The following is a 19078-nucleotide window of genomic DNA, read 5'->3' as shown; positions in this document are numbered from 1 at the left end:
AAAAGGTGTAAAAAGCACACAAAACCAAAACATTTATTATTCACTTCTTTAACTAATATTTACCATTCCAGATTCCAGCAATGTCCAAAGTTGTGTTATGTTGCCTGATCAAGCAATAGCAGAGTCCGAATTCCCCTCTTTTTTAATTGTTCAAATAGTGTTTGAGGACTGAAGATGTGCCCACCACTGTTTTAAGTGCCCAGAAAACTCTGTGGAAAACCGTGACTGGCACAGGAAATATGACAGTGCTTTGAGCAGTAAGGAGGGAGGACTATGTTCTTCCTTCTTCTGATCTGCTGATCCTGAATTGGACCCCGCGGGAGAGACATCACTGGAACCTGAAAAGGTAAAAATTAGTTATGACATCTGTATTTGTGTATGGTGTCCTTTTTACTTTCTGTTACCCTCATGCATCGGAAAATAAGTCACCTCCTTGCCAGCATCCCCATCTGACTAGCCAAATATAGATAAAGATGTCAGGGGAAACCCTTCAGCAGAGTCCCCTGGTCTAAAACTGTGCCAGTGGTGGAAACTTCTTCAGTGCTCAAACAGTGTAAAAGTAAATATTAGTTTAATTAAGAATAATAAAGTATTTTTTGCCTGTGGGGTGTGTTTCGTTATACATTACTCTCACCCGTATGCACTGGTGGACCCCTAAAACTAGTTCGCCAGAGAGTGGATGACCACCCACTTACAGGTAGGTGGAACATTAGACATACTCCCCCCCCCTTCCACAAACTCTCTCCTGGGCACTGGTGGTGGCGAAAAGCCTCAGCTTTAGGCTATAAACTCAAGAATAGTGTACCTAACCCAAACACAACTATATGACATGTATGTAATTTCTGAAGCTAGGGTAGCCTGGTATGCCTCAAGAAAGCATGTTGTACATATAAAACGGCCTATACCCAGGAGTTTCTGTCAGCTTTTAATTTAGAGCTTTTTTGCAACAAAGATAAAAACATATTTTAGAAAATTGTGAGTGTCCTGTATTCAAAGTTTGCTGGTTGGTTTACTCACCTGCCTGTTATGGAGGTGTACACTGTGATACACTATCTGCAGGGAAGGTATGAGCAGGTTTGTGTGTGCTTCCAGTCAGCGCTAAGGAATCTGGTGTCTGTCTAGTCTCCCAGTCATGATAGTTCATTCCCAAGCCCTGCTGACAAAGGAGGCGGAGGAATTGCCATTCTCTTCTCTACTTGCATTTAAAAAAGGAGGTGCACTCCACACTCTAAGCACCCTACAGACATTAGAAGGCTGCCATCTATATATGCAAAGTTGTGGAATTATCTTTTTTACAAAAGATCATGAAGAACAATCATACATATTCATTTTTGATGAATGTGCATGTGTGCCTATCGTGGAGGGAGGAGAAGCACACATAGCCAGCACTGTGTTTTCACAGGTGAAAAGGATAGCGTTCATCCAACTCAAGGAATCCTTGAGAAGACTGTCTACCACTTCCAGGGATGACATGCAATTGTTACCTAAACCAACCTTGAAAGGCTAAAACAATAAATTATTGTGTTCTTATGTTTGTAGGTAACTTTAATATGCATACATTGTTATTCTTTTGAGGTGTTTCCATAATCACAGCAGTACCTGAAAAGTATTTTTCTAAATTTTGCTAGCCATGTATGAGCCCATTAAAAATCAACTCTGAAAGGTTTATATTAACAAAAGAACAATAGGGCACCTGTATAAATGAGTTTCACCGCTACAGATATCTCTTCAAACATGTAGACTACAAAGAACAGTAACGTGAAAAGTAAGTCATAATGAAATCACACACTGTTTCCATTATTCTATAAGCAATTTTAATAATTTTGTTTAATATTTGGGCTTTATTGGTATATTTTCAGAACTTTAGAGACAGCCTTTAGAAATTCTAATGGGATGCAGTTCTTGATTTAAATAAAAAGTTTAAGGTAATGTGCAAGGTAGGTATTATTAGCTAGTACAGTTGGTTAGGGCAGAAGAAGTGTTGCCTTCTAATTGGGCAATGTCAGGTCTGATACAAAGGGCATTTAGTGTACACTTGCCATAAAAGAACTTGCCATGGCAACTTCCATGTTTCTTTTATGTTCTGTTTCCTATACGGAAGAACTCCACACTGCAGGGGTTAAGTGCTCATTTTAGTCTAGGTGCGAAAAAAAAGGCTAAAGTTTTAGTCACGGGAACTGCTGAGCTGACTGCTTGCTTCTTCGGTCACTGAAGGTCCTCTGCTTCTACGCTGCAGCATTGGAATGTTCCTCAACATTCTCATGTCTATACACAGGGGCGAATTTATCAAAACTGGAGCAGGCAAAATCTGGAGCAGCTGTGCATGGCAACCAATCAGCTTCTCTCTTCAGTTTGTTCAGTTAAGATTTGAAAATGAAAAAGAGAAGCTGATTGGTTGCCATGCACAGCTGATCTAGGTTTGATAAATTCCCCTCTCTGTGTATAGAACGTAATGATGTATGGGACCTTAGAACGCTGCAGCGGAGGGAGAGAAAGGCTCCAGGGACTGGTCTCAGAGCCAGCTGACTTCTAGGATCGGGTCAGTTTACCTTTTTATTCTAGGACCTATACAAAAGCGAGCACTTAACCCTTGCAGTGCGGGGGTAGCCCCATTGCAAGGGTTGAAAAAGTCTGCCTGTAGTCCTGCTTTAAAGCTGAACTGCAGCCAGATATAAAAGACACAAATGATTGCAGCTCTGTCTGTATTGACTTTCAATGTGATTTTCCAAATACAAGAAGTGCAAGTACCTGAATATGGCTTGGTGTCATTCCATTTAGAGAGATCAGACTGGGAAGGGATTTGCAGTCAGTTGTGCTACAATGCAAGATACATGCTTATAGGAGACAACAGAATGACCAAGAGATGAGCTCATCAGTCTGCTGCTTCTGCTTTCACTGTCCAGTCACAGGGTAGAGGTGGGGTTATGCCCTACTTTGCCTGGGGCAGTATGTGCCTCTGTCTACTTATCGTTCCCAAGTACTGAAGCACTACACCTGGTGTGTGTGTGTACCAGCAGAGTATTTTGGTATAGAGTAAATGATGTCTGAACTGTGTGCATCCTAGCTTCCAGCACATCCTGCCTCTCCCAACTCCATATGAGCAGCAACATGCTGCAGCTACAGCTGTCACCCAAGATTCTCAGTTTAATTGGTGGAACACTAGAAGACAGTGAGTGACTGTTGTAAGATTGGGCATTTCATAGACTATGGGTGATGCTTAGTAGTTTTTCAACACTGCAAATAAGAAAGGAGGGGGGTGTAAAGCCAGTTCAAGCAGGTGCTTCAACATCAGTAAGCATTGGCCATCACCATCATTCCTGCTTCGCTGTGTGGTTCCTGGGAGTGGGTGCAATGTTTGTTGCAACCTGAATACACGGATACGTTAATTGCTGTATTCTATACTATAGGTGAGCGGCTAAGAGTCGGCTTTTCTTTGTATAATTATTGGCCACATTTGTTTTCTCCATCAACTGTAGGAATAATCACCTAAGTCTACATACACATTATCACAAAATTCTAAGCCAGGTTAGGACATGTAAAACAGGGATTTTACTTGGGGTGCTAAAGTTATGTGCCTACAGGTTACAGTCATCAAAATCCAGCTCTGGGATTATATAGTGCTTACATATACCATAGTGCTAAAGAAAGCTGGGGCGTGCAGGGGCTAGTGTATTATAGTATGCACAAAAGTCCATGAAACAATAATAATATTTAGGGCCTTATGGCTAGGAGCCACCAAATCCTATACACATTTAACCAGCACAAGGGTGCAAGTTCATCCAGGTCAAGCACTCTGCTGTGGTGACCTAAACTGCATGTGCATACAGCCTGTTTTTAGCATAATACAGACTATATGGAGGCTGCATGCACATACTAAAATACATTTACAAAATCTGTTGGTAGTAGACATTGGGTTGGTCAGAGCATAAATTCGGAGTACAGTGCCTAATGTTGGACCCCTTCACTTCGTCACACACTTTTTCTCTACCTCTCCAGAAGTAATGGGCTGGGCTGCTGCAGAATAAGGGACAGCTACTAAAAAGAACATTTTGGCCAGAAGAAGGCCCGGGCTGACACCAGTTAAGCATCGTTGTGTTGGAAATGGTAAGAACATAAGTATTAACAAAAATATCAAATTATCATAACGCCAATCAGCTTGATTGCAAAATGTAGTCAGTTTCATATCTTGATATTTATGTAGCAGTGGTATGATTGCTCAAAGTAAGTGTCATCTCTTACCAAAAAAAAATGTTAAAAAATCTATCGCTCTCTGGGCATAGAATGTGTCTCTTTCATTTTGAGCATTTCTTTCTACATAAAATAGTGTAGAAATCATATGATGCAACAGGATTCATTCACCAATATTGCTTTTACATATCCACCATAATTAGTTCTTTATATTGGCATGTAATATTATTTGTTTAGAATGAACCGATTATGGAAGAGTTAATTTTATAATTTAATGAAGGTTATATTTTCAGAGTCAATCTTGTTTCTTTGGCTTATCTAGCTCTTGGAGAGCTCACAAGTATGATTATACTGACCTCTAGTGGTCACTTTAGACTGCAGCTGACTGATCTTCTATCTGTCATCTCGGTGATTTGCAGCCATATCTTGGAGTGTGCCTTACGGACTTGAGCGCAGGTGGAACAAATGACTGGCTCATAGGCATGGTTGGATTAGACCCTAGAGATCCTGAGAAGTGATGCTCTACTATACTGATATTTGTCTCGCCATCACACAACTGAACACACTGCTTTTCCTAGTCCTATGAGCAGTGTTATAGCTGAAAAGAGACCGTTTACAGCAGTTTATTGTAATACTGCAATTATCATTTCCATTGTTGTTATTATGTTTTATGCAAGATATTGTTTCATTCTTCTGTATCTCACCGAGAAAGAAAGTATGTTTGATAGAAAATTACACAAAAACTGATATACAGTACACACACTAGTTTAACCCTCTGAACACATCCATACATCTAAATACATATGCAGAATGTCTCTCTGTTAAAGTGGTTATTGTAAAATGTAAATATAGGAATAGATATAAGCTGGCCAGCTGCATCCTTTTATACGTCTTGTCCCATACTGTTACCTTGTACACCTAGGGCTTCAAACATATGCTAAAAAGAGATATATACTGTTTTTAACATATGTCCTGCCTTTATTTGCTGTGGTCAGGATTTAAAAATACATTTAAAAAGGTGTATTTGAGCTTGCAGATGAAGGTCAAGTCTCCTTTTAACAAATTCAGCTGTTTTGAAAGCATTTTTTTGTTACAGAACTGTAATTAGATATCAAAGCAGTGAATTCTCCATTATCAGAGGATTGAGCAGGAAGTTTTATTTAGACAATGGGAGCTGCAAAGCAAGCTGTGTTTGCTGAACACTTTCTTCGGTTAACCTGTAGTACTTTGTGAAAACTTTGTCGTGTATTAAATGTACAAACACAGATTGCATCTGGATAATAGAAACAAATATTAAATAAAATATTAAAAACAGCTAAAATAAAATCAACCCACAACCATTATCAAGTCCTTTTTAGTTGTGTATATTATAGGTGAGTAACATACAAATCCAGAATTAGGGAACAAAAAATTATCTCCACACAGGGCATCTAACCATAAGGATATATTTACACAGACACTGGTTACACAGACCATAGAATGACTGTCATCACACCCCAGGAACTACCAAGTCTGTCAGGTGAACACTGCATGTGCTGCCACAGCAGTCTTTTTATTTGTGTGCCCTTGGTATATTCCCCGTTCCCTTTCCTGTTTGGTGCTAGTTGCTACAGTCTTTACCTAGACCCTTCCTGCCTCACCCTGCTGTACAGTTAGTTTTATTTTCCACTGCAGAGACAGGGCTTAGGAAAGTAATTGTCTCTTTGCACATCAAAAGACTGGAAAAACGTTACCTGTACTGCATTGAACTGAAGTACAATTACATTGCATTCAACTTCTGTGTCTTACTGAAGAGTTTATCTGCCTGTGGATTATGCCAATTTAGCAAGTGGCCATAGTGCCACGCAGACTGGGTCTAAGGAAGTATGCAATTGCATATATAGGCATTTGAAACAGGATGATAAGAAGACAGATGTCTAAGCCTTCCACATATGACCTGCTGTCAAGTTTTACCACACTTTCACTGAGGCTGAAATTACAGTCTGCTGTAATAATCTTGATATGTCTAATCCTATTTATTAGATACAAATTATTCTGCAGTTAGGAAAGCTGTGCATATATTGGAGTTTTCTTTGCACCGAGCTTTTTTGAACTACAACAACTGTTGTTTATAGAATTCCACCTACTGCTGGAATTGCTGTGACTTGAATCAAACTGTATTTCATTTCTTCTCTGCACAACTACCTGCATAACCTGTGACTGCACGCACACACAGCACATATACTAGAGATAGACTCTCAAGATGAAGCTGATTTCCAAAAGGTAGATATTTCTGCTTGACCCAAACACACAGTTAAACTTTCCTCGATGCTTAAAGAGAATTATGAAACAAGGCAGAAATGACCAAACATCTATCTGATCTGTGCAATAGGAAAACACCATTTATTACTGCTGTTAATGAAACATGTAATTATGCAGAGCAACTAAGAAGTGCACTTGCAAAGCTTAAAAGAACCAGTGAAAGCCATAAGAGACTGTTTAAAAAAATATTCTTTTTTTCTGTCAAGTATTAATGCTGAGTATATTTAAGATGTAAATAACTTCACTGTTGTTAACGTAGAAAGACACCTCAGTCCCACTCTCAGCAATCATTTCTAAGATCCTGCTCACAGTGGCCATCACCAAGCTGTCAACAGCTAGTGCTGGAGCAAAAGCAGTAAAGGCGGAAGTTTATTGGACTGAGAGGGAAGCTGACATTGAAGCGCAAGCTAGCCAAGCAAAAGAGCAAGCTACCAAAGCACGTGCCCAAATAAAAGCAAAAGCTACCCAATAACATGAACAGGTAGCAGCACAAGCTGTGTAAGCACATACACAGGCAAAAGCAGAAGCTGCCTAGACCTGTGCACAGGTAAACGCAAGTTTACCTAGACCTGTGCACAGGTAAACGCAAGCTGCCCAAGTGTGTGCACAGGCAGAAGTGCAAACCATGCAAGCACAAACGGAGGTCAGAAATCCAGCTAAAAGTCCTCCAAAAAAAGAGAAGCAACAACTATGGCTAAGCTCAGAATTTGACACAAGCTACAGAGGAAGAAGAAGACAATAGACCTGTTTTAACAGCCGCAGGTGACCCTGCAAGATTTATCCTAAGCCAGAATGATGTCAACACAAAAATCCTGTACACCAACCCACAATACATTCGCCAGAAGCATAAGCTACAATAATCAACCACTCAGGTCACCCTGGCAGATCGGGCACTTCTCTACCTCTCAAGTTACTAAAGTCTTATGAACACCCTTGCAAGCTTAACAAATCACCTCAAAACATCCTAAGGTTTGTCATATGTCCTATGGTTATTTAGACCCACCATGAGACTTTCAGATATCAAGCCTTTACTGGGACTGAATCCATCTGCCGCTTCATTCTCTCCTCCACCAACCTCTAGAGCAAACTTATGGTGGCCCTGAAGTAACATAATTTGCTCTATTTAAAAGATTACTTTTCGAGATTGTCTAACAGAGACAACCAGAAGCTCATGTAAACCCAGTCATAGCAAAATGTCCCTACAATATACCAAAAAAAGCTCAACAGTGGGTTCAAGGTATAAGAAGGAACATCACTTGGTCCCATTTTGACCTGTACTGTAGTTGTGGTTTAAAAAAAAACATTGATTTTTTCTGTTTCTTCTGGCTGTAGCTCGACCCCTTGCTGAAGCCCAATTTATAAGAGTTCCTATGGGGGAGCTACAACACAGTCCTAGCCACCACCATCTCTCCTTTGTGTGCAGTGATGCAGCTCCGTGTCCACTGCAGTCGAACACATGCAATAACACAAGTTTCCTTGCAGATATTGCAAATTAGTGTCTGCTCCCTTTGTCTGTAGACAATCTCCCCTGAGAGGCCAGATTCTCCCTGTTACCCTCTACTATCTGCACTAGTAGGTGAAAAGTCAGGCATGCTGTCTACCTCTTCTCCCTCCATTTCATTACCCCCTTTATTCTCTCATGCCTCCTTTCCTACTCTGTCTCCCTTGACGTGCAACCTTCTTCCTCTATCTCCTTTTTATTTCTCCATTGTTCTCTCTTGCCTCCTCTCCCTGGCCACCTTCACACATTCAGAAGTGTGGAGAGCTTGTTCCTAGTTCTAATGTCACCCCCATTAGCTGTGCAGTTGTTCTTCCAGCCTTGCGCATACATGCCCCTTCCAATGTTGTTGTAAATTATGGTTCTCGTCTTCAGCACATGAGTTCTGCCAGAGGCAAGTGCTGTAAATCATACCACATTAGATATTGATCTAGCAGTGGGGTCGGACAGAGATGGGGGGCATGCTGTCAACAAGGCTTCTCACCAACCACAGCATGGGTCATAACGGGACCAAGTTCTACATGCACATGATCAACTGTGGTGATTCTTCTTTTTTAGTTTGACAGAACAGATGGAATACACTGTAGGTGAAGGCAGACTGACAAAACAACCCTGACAGTGAAAACACATCAGACTTAGAATGTTAAAGAAGAATGCACCAAACTCATGAAACATACATAACGCACTTAAAAATCTAGAATACAATTTAATTTGACTTAAGATATTCTGTTCAGTCAACAGTCTAGCACTGCTTCCCTCTTCACTGCTGACAGGACACATACCATTGCAAGCTTGTATAGACAGGACTTTCTCTCTTATAACTCCATGTTACTGCCACATATCACTACCTCATATATATCACTGGTATGCATTATCTGGCGTGTATTGAGCCACAGCAGATGGATGTGCAATATAAAACATTAATTTAAAAACAGTAATAATATATCTGGAAAAGATTCAGGAGCAGGCCTGAACTGGCAAGTCTTTGCAATGCCTGACAGCATGTTGAGTTTAAGAGCATCTTTGGGCTTTTAAAAGCTTCATTATTATATATATATATGTTTCTAAATGTGCTCCAAACATTTTATTTAATCAGCAATGTGGTATAAATTAAACTTACAGTGCAATATACATTAAGTCCATGGATGTGGGCTGCTGTGCTTTAAATGTCAGGTTTGCTTGGCATGCCAAGCTACTAAAACTGAAGAATGGTTAAAATTATGGTATGAGGTTTGGGCTAAGTTTTTACATGCAGATTTATTCCTGTTCATTAAATTGAATGACGAATGTGGTTAGTCAGTTGGGCATAGTCTAAAGTTTGCCATGTAGTAAGCTGTGATAAGTAAATTTGAGACTAAAGTGGAGCACCTTAAGGCCTACACTGGACATTAGAAAGTTTTTGTATGACACATGACAGACCACTTCACATATCTAAGACACTACAGGTTTAGGTGCTCCTCTGCTCAATAGTACCCCTATCTCAGGAAACAGTAGGTAGTGTTTCCCAAAGTGTTAGGACCTGTATCACTGTTATTTAGCATCACGTTAGTGATGCCTGCCACTGGCAAACACTAAAGAAACCATGATAATTTAACATGCAACACCAAAAGAGGATTCTTCTATGGGCTTCAGTGGCCCAGTGGGTTGTACAATGGGTACAATGGGTTGTATGTGAATGTGCTGCTGCAGGTTGTAACGTCTGGTAATAAAGGAAGTATTTAGGCACCACAAAGGTTTGTGATGGTGGTACATAACTGATCACCCCACTACGGGTTTAAAAACTTAAAACCCCTTTGTGGCCTTTATGCCCTTATATTGTTATTATTATTATTATTATTATACTTACTGATGTCTGTAAAACATCTGTGAACACTATCTGTGTACTTAAAAATCCAACACATTGATAAATTTACATGCAATTATGTACACATAGGAGTTGTATAAATATGAAGGTTGAACATTTATATATTCTTTTTTATTTTTAAAGAAACCTAAAGTGTCTTATTGGCAGGGACTGCATAAGCAGTTGAGAAATAGGCACATTTTGCAGTTCAAAATCACAAACATATTACAAAACTATTGCTTACCACACAACTCGAGATAGGCAAGCTATTTTACATTTTCATTTCAGTTTTATTGACTTTAATGGTTTAATATTCCGTTTTAGGCTCTGTCATTTTTCACAGTGTTGTTCACAATCAGTGTAGAATTGCTTCAAGTTTATAATATAATAAACACAGGAGATGCTGTTATTTTTATAGGATGGATGACATTTTCCAATACAAAGTTGAGCTAAAAACTCTACTGAGATTTTATTAATTGCATATAAGTGTGAAAAGTAAGAGCTGTTCATATACAGTCAGGTGAAGGCCGCAAACAGTTATATTTAGCAATTGTGTCCTGTAGTAGATTAGAAATTCAACTCCAACTCCTCACTAGGCATATGGGTAGGAAGGCGAGGTACATCATGGGGTAGAAGGGGGCATACCTGGTTACACTTCTATGAGGAATATACAGTACATAAAAAAGGTACCTAGGGTCCCTCAAATGGGAGTGATAGTCAGTTGGTAACCTTAAAAAGAACAGCACAAGAGTGAGGCTAGCACTTTCTGCACTGGGAAGATTGTTGCTGCAACAGAGATCTTCGGAATTGTTTGCAATAAGAGATGGGAAAAGCTAGCACTGAGATCTGCAATGATGGATTGCAAATGACAAGATTACTTAACTAGGAGAGCTACTAGATTTGAGATCCACCTGCCTAAGTATCTTTCTGAGGGATCAGGGAATTATAGGAGCTCATGGAGAACAAGATTAGCAAAGCCAGGGTTATAGGGAGAGCTGCAATGTTTCAATCTGGCACTGCTTCTTTTAAGTCTGGCAGGTGAATGTATTCTTCACAATGCTAGAAGTTACAGGCACACAGATTTCTTTTGTCGTTAGAAGGTTCCCTGTGCAGTTCTGCAGTCCAGTAACATAATCATGAGATGGAAGAACATCTTCCCTGTGCTGTGTATCTGACTATCTACATTGTCAGTGCTGTTGTTTTTTTACATTAGCTATGACTCTCCTCTTCCTTCCTGGAAATAAAATCTGGAAAAAGCTGTGCTTTCCCAAACCTGCGGTTCTAACACATTTTACATAGTACATCGTATATGCTCATTGCCTTACCTGATACACAGTGCTGTGTATACCATACCGAACCGAAGTATAATAGGGTGTGATCTCTGCACTGAGCATTAAATATATATTGGAGTTTTGTTTCCACCCACCTGTAGTATTTATGTCCATTTACTTATTAGGTTACTGTACGTGTATGTCAATTTGACTAGGACAGTTATAATCATAGGGTCTCAAGCCGTTATGTATGTCTGCTATTAAAAACCAAGTTAATATTGGGGGGCATATTTTTATTCATTGGGTAGGGACACATATGTGTTATGAACTTTAAAAATATACTGGGTGGAGTGTATTTTTGGCATTTTTGCCTTGAGTGCTGGAGGACCTCATTCCAGCACTGCTTAGTTCATGGGTGGAGGGCATAAATGGCTCGATCCATGCAAATGATGCTGCAAACAAGACATAGTTTCTGATGATCCAATTTGGACCTTGTAAGTTTTTCTCAGGGGGGGTGATAATTACCATTCCCGTCAGAATTACTCATTATCTAACAAACATTTTTGAAACCGCTGAAACAAAAATATCACCATATATGCATTTCTAGCAGATATCAGCCAAAGCGGGCAACAGATTGTAGCATTTCCCAGCTCTTTGACTATGGGCAGATGTCTTACTGTAATTGTTGGTTAGACATGTGGCTGTCTATGACCAGCCCTATAAAATTATTCTAGGGTTTTTTTCTCCTTCCAGATACTAAAGGGTCACATAAAGAGAAAAACAAATACAAAATGAAACACAAGCATGTGCTTTCACTGTACATTGCTACAGGTGTTTGCAAAACTTTAAATGACCAAGAACCTAAGTGCAGTTTCCTAAAATTAACCAACAAATGGATGTGGCTGCCTCCACTTACATTATTCTGCACACACTGCTAAAAAACACACCCTAAAAAAAATCCAAACTGTAGTAAGCCTAGGTATATATTTACATTTGGGATATGTGTAGGATTATAGGGGTTTATGTCCCTGAAGAACAGCTCCACTTCAGCTTCATATAATTGGACATCATAAAATAAGATGCAGGTCTTGTGGGACATGGTTTGAAGCCCGTGATTAATTTCTCTTAAATGACATTTTCAAGAAGTATTAGAAGATTTAGCAGAGGTTGCACCTATATATTCTCAGTGGAAACAAGATGTTGTATAATTATAAAGATAAATATCTATTTTTGCATATAAAAATATGGGTATATTAAGTTTAGGGAAAAACAAGTCATTGCAGATTTAATGGTGCTCAGCAAAGGCAGATAAGTTTAAAAATGCTGCCATCTAGTTTTTCCTGGCTGTCTGCTGCAGAAGCATTCCTGGGCTGCTCACTTACATTAATAGTCCAGGTATATCCCAGTGGTGTGTTGCTTATCATCTAAAAAGTGTGAACATAATTAATGTACATTAAATATTGTACATGCTATTGTAAAAAATTAAGCATTTGACCTTGTGTTTAAAAAAAAATGAAACTGTAACAATCGCTAGCAGAGATGTAAATGTCTATGCATAACACCCTTCTATCTGAAGTAAAGATACGATGCCCTGTGTGACAGAAGAACAAGGACACTCTCCCCATGTGAAATTTCTGGGTGCCTGAGAGGACAATCACCAAACATCAGTGGTGTCATGTGGGAAGAAGGAGAAGGAGTCACATGCTCCTTGTACCCAGAAGTACCGGGGATTCATCATTGCTCCCGATGACAGAACAGAGCAGCAGGGGAGAGAAGGAAGCTGAGGACTGTGGCAGTTAAGTGAACCTGTTGCTTTACCTGTTTGCTTTATAAACATAAAAGTGAATCCAATAATTGAAGCTCGTCATGGGCTCTTTGTGGATATAACCGGGTGCCTAATTAAAAGAGAATTTTAAAAACAAATGAATTACATAATGTGTAGGTTGACCCAAATGTATTAACTGAAACAGCTGTGAAGAGGGAATACAATTATGGAGATGGCCATACTAAAAAAGGTGTGTTCATGGTAGATGTGATGGATAACCTTCAAATGTCACAACATGGCAGTCATGGGCATAGAAAAAAGCAAGCAAGCAACCAAAGCTCCCAAAGATTACGTTTACGACAGATAGGTGTTTCCAGATGTGATTTCTATTCTTTTCTGCAAATGTACACACATTTACAAGGTTCAGTACCAGCAACGCATACACAGAAACTGTATGCAGCAGACATTATATACATCAAAGTTACTTCCCTTCAAAATCAGGAGTTGTGCTGCACTGCCATCAGCTCGGAAATGGTAGAAAACACTGTGACTCCTGTATACCTCTCTTCAGTATGGAGACGTTATATCAGAAGTAGTCTTAGTGACCAAAAATACATTCCTCTGGAAAGAAAACCAAACACCTCACCCACACACAAAAACACAAGCATTGGAGTCCAAACAAATGGTAGAAGTCTGTATTGCTGAGTCGAAATTTGAAAATTGGGCTTTAATGCCCAGTCACACCTTTTTTTTATTAATCTGTAGTTGTCATAAAGGTGCTGAAAATAAGAACATTTCAAATGCCTTTGTTAAAGTGCATGTCTAGGCAAAAAAAACACATATGCAGCGTTTCTCTACAATACCGTCATATTTGCCCATGCTTTATTCCTCTAAAAACAAAAACCTGAAAGTACAGAAAAATTACACATTAATTTGCATTTAGCTACTAATTCATGTTGTGGGCTACCAGCTCATAGGCTTTTGTTTACTAAGTGATATCAGCCTTGTTCATTGTCTTTTATTAACCTACTCCATCACTCACACTGTCTTCTTATGCATAGCATAGGGACTCGTTGATTTGTAGTTCTGTAGAACAGGAAATACTAAATAGTCTCTAACACAGTCAGAGATCATAGGACAGCTCTGAATTTTTCATAGGATCAACAGTTACTTTTTTGAACTTCGCACACCTTGCGAAGAGTGGTGTCTAATGATGAAGTCTGTGTAGATCAGTCTGTGTGAATATTTGTCCAGGAAGGACCAAGAACAAGGGCTAGGATGTTGGTAATTTTCAGAATACAAAGTAAATGGAGGAACCTAAGCTAGGAAATTGTGCGTATCTCATATACAAAAACACGCTACCTTGCCCTGATGCATGATGTATAATCATAACACAATAAAATATGGTTCCCACCAAGCAACATCTGTGTCATTTGGGCAATGTAGCTTTCGGAATACCATATATTAGCTACAGTTGGTTCTAGTCAGGCAAGGCTAGAAGGCAATATTTTGGCCAAATAGCATGTTGATAGAGCAGTAAACACTGTTGTCATACCATGCATGACTGCACTGAAAATGGCATTCTTCAGAAGAATAATTTCTTCCCTCTTAATTCAGTTATCACTGCACATAATTGAGAGAATGGACTGGCAGACCAAATCACAAAATGGGTCCCTAGTGGCACATGTCAAGGATATGATTGGCAGGAGCAATTAAATAAACACCAGGCTTGGAATATTGAAGAACTGACTGTGTGGGTCATACAGGCCTGCAATACTATTCTTCGACAACCTTGGACATCTTTTAAGCTTTATACTGAACATAATTAATTAATGTGTATCTCTGCTAATGGAGACCATACTTCTTATCGAGTTAAATTCAGTGAAAGTCCATACATGTGTGTCCGGCATTAATCTTACCTGTTATATGCCATTTTCATGTCCCTATTTGATCATTCTATTTTCCTTTTATGTCATTTACAAATCGATTGTGTTTTTCTGAAATCTGTTTAAAGAACATTCAGAGAAGACAAATACAGTAAAACGGAACTAGTAATATGATTAACGGGATGAATGGAATCTCAGATTAAGGAGTAATGTATCTAATATTCTACATCTCCTGAAACACAAAGAAAGCACAACAAACTCTAATCACTTCTTTCCTGTGGACATTGAAAGTAAATTAACTCTAAAAGACTCCCTGTTAACCTTGATGTGTACTTTTCTTTTGTCCCTTCAGGTCTATTATTTGTATTATTATGGATAAACCTTTCAATAGCCCCAACAGCTCCTGTTTGCTTCACAAAATCCAATACAGCTGTGTGAGCACTGATCATTAAAGTGAGCTTTCCTGGTGATTCTGTTGGGATACCCATAGATGACCAGATTTTTCACAGAGGATGATAGGTGATAAGAAACCTGTCTGTCCTTGAACTTTCTGGGAGCCAATGCAACATGCCTTGCAACTCGAGCTATGGATGAATGCATAAATAAGTCATTTAAACTTTACACCTTCCATCATTTTATCTATAGAGAGAGAAAGGGAATGACTAGCTCCTCCGGCAATAGTGACTTTTCAACAGGATTGGCTCATTTTCATTCCCTAGAGAAGCCTTATATGAACCAATTTACATCCAATCACTGCACATACTAGTCACCTTTTATTAAATGATACCTAAACCCAAGAACTAAAATTTAATACATTATGTTGCAGTTTATCAGTCCTGATGTGGTGACAATGTTATCTTTCCCAACTACTGCATTCCATATATGTCATGTAATGGAGAAGAACAAAAGGCAGACACGTTTGAAGTCAAACTTGGATGACAACCATGACTCCCTGCATAGTGGAAAGGTGAGCATAGTCATCCAGAAAGAAGAAATGCTTTATTTGCAGGTTTGCCAGTTAAAAATAAAGGAAGAAAAGATTAAAAAGAAAAGAAAATGAATGCAGGTTGCTCATCTCAGGACTGGTAGGCTGCAATATATGATTTTTATGTTTTTGGGTTTAGATATACTCTAAAAACAGTTTAAGGTAGCAAGTGAGGAAGTCTTTGTTATCACTAATGCTCACAATGAAACATGTAGTTCTGCTGAAGTCAGGAGGATTGTCATTTTCTGTGCCCCTTTCCCTTCTCATAAAATAGGTTTATCATGAGAAAGCGCCACTTTAATCCTTTTCACTGCCCTGGACTATTTAGTGTTGGGTAGCGTTTACAGCCTAATGGACCTAGGAACCTTTGCTGTAGTAGTTGGCGATAGAGAATAGCAAACCCATCTCTTTGCTCAGCTTTGGAAATGAAAATGACATGTTCTGTCTTCTGGGTCAGTTCAAGTGTAACATTTCTGTTTGGCTGGAGTGTAACTTAACTACAGCAAATGCAGCTACTGACTTGATGCTATTTTTGCAAAAGTTAGGAAGAAAACAAGCATGTCTCTCAAATAAACACCTCCTTTTCAATTAAAGGAAAGAAAGAAAGATAATGGTAGCTTTACCAGTCTAACCTACATCTCAAATGGTACATCAAATCGTTCTTTGCCTGCACATACCTTATTACCTGCACTGTGCCCAATGGACAGCTATGTTTTATTCTTCAGTTCCTGACCTCTCCTCAATCTGAAGCCTCTACATTGTAATTGACAAGGCAAACAGCATCCTGCTGTCCTGATATCAACTGCTATGGGATTTTATTTCACTGGCTGTTCCCATAATTGTATTTATGTTATGTGCAAAGGAATCAGAAATACAATCCCTAATGGTCCCTCTCATGCATCTGCTATAAATCATAGCTAAACCACCTAATCCATGATATGTAGATGCAAATATCAGACTAACAGACACACAATATACTCATACACACACACAAACACAGTAAATACAGTAAAATACAAGGAGACATTTACAAGCATATACAAACACACACACACACAATATTGTTTTAAATAATTCAAACATACTGTGTAATTTGTGTTTATTTTGTGCCTATAAGAAACCGCACTTCAAAAATTAAGATTAATTCTAATTAGCTTTAATTAAACCTAGTTAAAGCTGCCAGCAGAGTCACACTCTGCACATCCCTGACTGAAAAGCACATGCAACCCTTCCGAACTGTCAGACACCTTTAATCAACATATTTATATGTTTTCAATATTTCTATTGCTGGCAGTTACACAGCTAAATTTAAGCAAAATATGAATCATCCAGTCCACCAGTAATTCACCCAATCGACTACCATGTATAGGGACTCTGAGATCTCCTATAGCTATTACTCCCTGCTGTTCTGTTTTTCTTAGAGTTTTTATTAAAAAGTAAGATCACAGTCTAAGCAGAAGGAAAGACATCAAAGTACAAGCAGCAACAACAAAGCAAACTATGGTCTGGAAATCTGCAGTACATTCGGAATAAATTAAGTAAAATGGACTGCAAAGAACTGACCTATGCCTTTCCTGACAACAACTTGCAGAAGGTGAAATTGGCCTTTGAAAATAGGACATTTTTTACAACTTGCTAAAAACATCAAGATGAAAACCCTTACAGGTCTAAAGAACATCTCACAGAATATCTCAGAAACTGGAGAACCAGGTTCCAAAAGGACCACCTTTATCAACACCATCTGTGGTCTGGGGAATGAGAATGACTCAAACACACCAGAGTGTTTGAGACAGCAGTAGTGGCCACGCTTTACTCACACCCTCACCATAGAAATGTAACTTAAGGAGACCCTCCAGGTATAGGAACAGCATGTTTTAAGCCAGTTTGACTTCTTTTTATCACTTCAGAGCACATCAAAGTTTGTTGCATTTAACTGGCAATATGAGTAAGACATCTTACTTCATCAGGAGAAAAGTTAATATAAATTTGAATGCTTCCCAGAGACTCTAAAAAAGAAGCTAAAATGAATCATGGGTCCTCGAGTCTTCCTTCTCTGAAAAAAATAAGACTTCTACCTCACGTGGAAAACTTGGGATAACAAACTTCCAAGTCATGAAAGCTATATATGCGTTCTATCCATGCACAATATTTTCATTAAGACCGCTTTCAAAAACCATAAATACACAGGTTTATGTCTTGGAACCTAAAGCTTCACACTTGATTCTGGGTCTGCTTGGGAGACAATATTAACTTTATGGTGAGCACTATGAAGGAATGTTAAGACTTTTGAACTAGTTCAAAGATCTCTTTACTGACTGATCAAAACATTTGATTTGACTTGAGGTCTGTGATCCCAGCTGGTCTTCCAGAAGATAATGTATCAGAATATACTTACACACCCCTAGACTAAATGAGCAGTAATTCATGAATAGTTGGGGCACCCTTTTTTTTAGCTGAATAAAGTTCAAAATATTCCTATACACTCCTGAACTAAAAAGCAGTAATTATTAATATCCATTCTATCCAAAACAAAAAAATATTGGCTTTAGATATATACGTTTAGTAGACCTGTTCATAACATGAAGGCTGCCTCTGCAGTAATGGTGGCCTGGCTACCTCTTACTTCAATACTTTAATCATTGAGCCTGTGAATTCAGAATGAGGCTGGAACTCCTGATTAGTACACTTGTTGAGGACCAACAAAGTACATTTTATTGAAAATACCTGATTGGCATTGAAACCAGGTAACTAGCATTATTAGGAGACATCACCAATAGCTAACTGTAGTTACAGCATCTAGCTGGAAAACCTGGTTAACTCTGTATATAGCGCTTGGTGTAAGAGATGACAGGGTAGTACTAGAAGTAACTATTATAGCCATTAAAGCAACTCAAAGAAGAATAGGAATACGTTCCTCACCTGCTGCATTCGACAAAGTAAAAGCTGACACTCCCGGGATTGACTATTTCCTGTGCCCCCTGTAACACACAATGGTTCCTTACAATGACCTCCACATCACTAACAGGATTCAGTATTGACATGGAGGTCAATAAGAGGAGCCAGTCAGAGCTGTGGGGAATACAGGAGATTGACACTTCAGTGTCGGTTTCAGAAGATACTATACTGTCCCTAAACACCATCCCATAATCCTGAACTAGGCAGTTTTTACAAATGAATTTTATGTTGTTGAATTTTATGCTGTTCAATGCCTTTTGTTGAATACATTTTATGCTGTTCAATGCCTTAGGTTTATTATCACAAGGAGTGAAGCCTTCCCCAAAAATCCCTGCAGTTTCCAAAGGTTTTTTTCAGGATGGACCAGCTGCCATTGGGACAAGCAT

The sequence above is a fragment of the Nanorana parkeri genome, unplaced genomic scaffold (genome assembly GCF_000935625.1).
Source record: "Nanorana parkeri isolate BGI_ZX_2015 unplaced genomic scaffold, ASM93562v1 scaffold60, whole genome shotgun sequence".
Taxonomy (NCBI): domain Eukaryota; kingdom Metazoa; phylum Chordata; class Amphibia; order Anura; family Dicroglossidae; genus Nanorana; species Nanorana parkeri.
Note: the sequence above shows the minus strand (reverse complement) of the source record.